This window comes from Triticum aestivum, chromosome 4B, assembly GCF_018294505.1.
Source record: "Triticum aestivum cultivar Chinese Spring chromosome 4B, IWGSC CS RefSeq v2.1, whole genome shotgun sequence".
Taxonomy (NCBI): Eukaryota; Viridiplantae; Streptophyta; class Magnoliopsida; order Poales; family Poaceae; genus Triticum; species Triticum aestivum.
This window is the reverse complement of record NC_057804.1, coordinates 17369262-17372547: the sequence shown is the minus strand read 5'-3', so window position 1 is coordinate 17372547 and position 3286 is coordinate 17369262.

Here is a 3286-nt window from a genome sequence, read left to right as displayed (position 1 = left end):
GTGCTCCAAGAGGTAGCTGCCGATCAGATGAGAGACGAAAGGTGTGATTCCTTGCGATGCGAGCGCAGGGCAGCACAGGAGTGGCAGGCGGGGGGAAGCAGCGGGGGGTTTGGGTTTGGTTTTGCTCCAAGAGGAAAACTGAAAAGCTCCTGGATGCAATTTCTCCCTTTTTTTTGGCAAGTAAACAGCTCTCATTCGCCATTAATTGGAATGTCACGGCAGGGACGGCTGTGGGCATGCAGCCAGTGATTTTTTACACTGAACGAACGAGATCATGCATGCATGCATGCATGCAGCAGCCAGATGGGGCCGCCGGAGTTTGGACTCATCGAATCGGTGTTCGTCCGGTCGATCAAACGTACTGGTATTATCTACTCCTATCATGCATTGATCCCGGTGTCTCTGTGGAGTCCCGTCGGGCCAGTCCAGTCACGTCGCCCCCCCTGCCTGGATGTGGCTCTCTCCGGTCAGCTATCAGAGGCCTTTTGGACCGGACTGGCCTACTCCTACTCCGGCCTGGTCTGCTCACTGTGCTACGCTAGCCACCAGGCGTCTACGACTACGCTGCCTGCCTGCCTGCCTCCACGGTATGGTATTTGACGTGCGTTGATCGGTCGCTCAGGTACACAGTGCTTGCTTTCTACGCTGCGGACAGACGATGGTGGGGAGACGCGCTCGCTCTCCGTGTGCTCTGCGTCGCCGAGCCGTGGCCTCGCGAGAAACAGGGGAGTGTGCATGTGATCCTAGTCACCTTAGGCCAACTCCAGCGCACGAGACGTCCGGTTAGGCATGTTTTCGTTGGTTCCGGGGCGGCAATGGGATCACTCATGTCCGCTTGAGGTCGTTGAGTTATCGGTGCATTCAACACGTGGTCGCACCTCAAATCATGTTCGGGGTGAATATGATTAAAAAACCCACAAAAACTAAAACAAAATGCCGAAATAAATAAAATAAACGCAAACATAAAAACATAAAACATTATTAAACATCACGGCCACAAAACAGTTCAGTTTCACAGTTCATATAGACATAACTAATATTGAAAAACAAAAGAAATCCGCCGCCCGCGTGCTCCTGCCGTGCCCGTCGATGCCGTGGTCGTCGCCGTCTTCTCAGTGACCGCCGTTTTCGTTGTCGCTGACGAGGTCGACGTAGGCCGGCGGTGTCCAGAGGTAGGAGGGCGGTGCCTGGTACACGGAAGGTTGCTGGAAGGCGGGAGGTGCCTGCACCACCTCATCCCGTGGTGACGCCTCCCGCTCCGGTGACCGCAGCGGCGTAGGGCACCAGTTCACACCCCCACGGCGTCGGCCATCTCTGGAGCCGTGCACAACCAGCTCCACCGCTGGCCCACCAGGCCCGGGTGGAACGCGGCGACGGGCTCCTCCTCCAGCACCTCCTCCCTCCTCACCATCTCCAGCTCCGGCACGACCACGTCGCCGGCGGCAAAGAGGGCCATCATGGGCTCCAGGCCCTCCCACTAGCGCGCGTCATGCGTGTTCATGGAGTCTTCCGTGACACGTTGAAGGAGCCGGACCTCCTCCTCCTCCTCTGTCATGCAAGGAGGAGGTGGTGGCGATGGAGAGGGCGACGGCAGCGTCGTGATACGTCTCCAAAGTATCTATAATTTTTGATTGTTTCATGCTATTATATTATCCATTATATGCATTTATATGCTATTTTATATGATTTTTGGGACTAACCTATTAACCTAGAGCCCAGTGCCAGTTTCTGTTTGTTCCTTGTTTTTGAGTTTTACAGAAAAGGAGTACCAAACGGAGTCCAATTGACATGCCAATTTTTGTGGATTTTTTATGGACCAGAAGAAGCCCCCGAAGCAAAAGAGTTGGGCCAGAAGAGTCTCGAGCCATCCACGAAGGTGTAGGGCGCGCCTCCCTACCTTGTGGATGACTCGGCGACCCCCCTGACGTGAAACCAACGCCAAAAATTCCTATAAATACAGAAACCACCGAAAAGAAACCTAGATCGGGAGTTCCGCCACAGCAAGCCTCTGTAGCCACCAAAAACCAATCGGAACCCTGTTTCGGCACCCTGCCGGAGGGGGATCCATCACTGGTGGCCATCTTCATCATCCCGACGCTCCCTATGACGAGGAGGGAGTAGTTCACCCTCGGGGCTGAGGGTATATACCAGTAACTATGTGTTTGATCTCTCTCTCTCTCTCTCTCTCTCTCTCTCTCTCTCTCGTGTTCTTGATATGGCATGATCTTGATGTATCGCGAGCTTTACTATTATAGTTGGATCTTATGATACTTCTCCCCCTCTACCTTCTTGTAATGGATTGAGTTTTCCCTTTGAAGTTATCTTATCGGATTGAGTATTTAAGGATTTGAGAACACTTTATGTATGTCTTGCATGTGCTTATCTGTGGTGATAATAGGATATTCACATGATCTGCTTGATGTATATTTTAGTGATCAACTTGCGGGTTCAGTGACCTTGTGAACTTATGCATAGGGGTTGGCACATGTTTTCGTCTTGACTCTCCTGTAGAAACTTGGGGCACTCTATGAAGTGCTTTGTGTTGGTTGAATAGATGAATATGAGATTGTGTGATGCATATATCGTATAATCATACCCGCGGATACTTGTGGTGACATTGGAGTATCTAGGTGACATTAGGGTTTTGGTTGATTTGTGTCTTAAGGTGTTATTTTACTACGAACTCTAGGGTTGTTTGTGACACTTTAGGAATATCCCAATGGATTGATCAGAAAGAATAACTTTGAGGTGGTTTCGTACCCTACAATAATCTTTTCGTTTGTTCTCCGCTATTAGTAACTTTGGAGTGACTCTTTGTTGCACGTTAAGGGGTTGTTATATGATCTAATTATGTTATTATTGTTGAGAGAACTTGCACTAGTGAAAGTATGAACCCTAGGCCTTGTTTCCTAGCATTGCAATACCGTTTTTGCTCACTGATACGTCTTCAACGTATCTATAATTTTTGATTGTTCCATGCTATTATATTACCCCTTTTGGATGTTTATGGGCTTTATTTTACACATTTATATCATTTTTGGGACTAACCTACTAACCGGAGGCCCAGCCCGTATTGTTGTTTTTTTGCCTATTTCAGTATTTCGAAGAAAAGGAATATCAAACGAAGTCCAAATGGAATGAAACCTTCAGGAGCGTGATTTTTGGAACGAACGTGATCCAGAGGACTTGGAGTGCAAGTCAACAAGCAATCGAGGTGGCCAAGAGATAGGAGGGCGCGCCCACCCCTCCTAGGCGCGCTCCCGGTCTCCTGGGCCCCTCGAGCGGC